The sequence below is a fragment of the Gekko japonicus genome, unplaced genomic scaffold, assembly GCF_001447785.1.
Source record: "Gekko japonicus isolate JY-2015 unplaced genomic scaffold, Gekko_japonicus_V1.1 scaffold1211, whole genome shotgun sequence".
NCBI lineage: Eukaryota > Metazoa > Chordata > Lepidosauria > Squamata > Gekkonidae > Gekko > Gekko japonicus.
In genome coordinates this window covers 391,037-391,346 of record NW_015161990.1, presented here as the reverse complement: position 1 = coordinate 391,346, position 310 = coordinate 391,037, and the positions used below count along the sequence as shown (strand labels likewise).

General features: G+C 59.0%; 1 protein-coding gene across 1 annotated transcript in view; it reads left to right on the top strand.

The window, feature by feature from the left end:
• The window catches only part of RASAL3 (RAS protein activator like 3), a 41,342-nt gene that overhangs the window by 40,844 nt on the left and 188 nt on the right, over positions 1-310 (top strand). The window lies entirely within an intron of this gene.

Sequence of the window (310 nt, the reverse complement as noted above, 5' to 3'; positions counted from 1 at the left end):
TCCTCCTGCAGAGGCTGGGCATGATGTCCTCAGGGTGCCCCCTTTCCCACCTCAGCTCCCGGTGGTCCAGGCAACGGTAGACCTCCATTTGGAAGCAGCCTAAATCCTTGCTGCACTGTCCGGTCCCATGGAAGATGATGGGTGTGGTCCACAAGGGTCCGAGATGAGCCTGCCAGCTGCTGCATCTCCTTTTCCGAGGGATATTTCCGCCTGTGTTGGCTGGAAAATAAAAATGGGGCGGGGCACTCAAAATGCGGACTGCTTCGTGTGATTGGTCCCGTCCCCCTGCTCTTGCCCTTGGCTCCCCCCC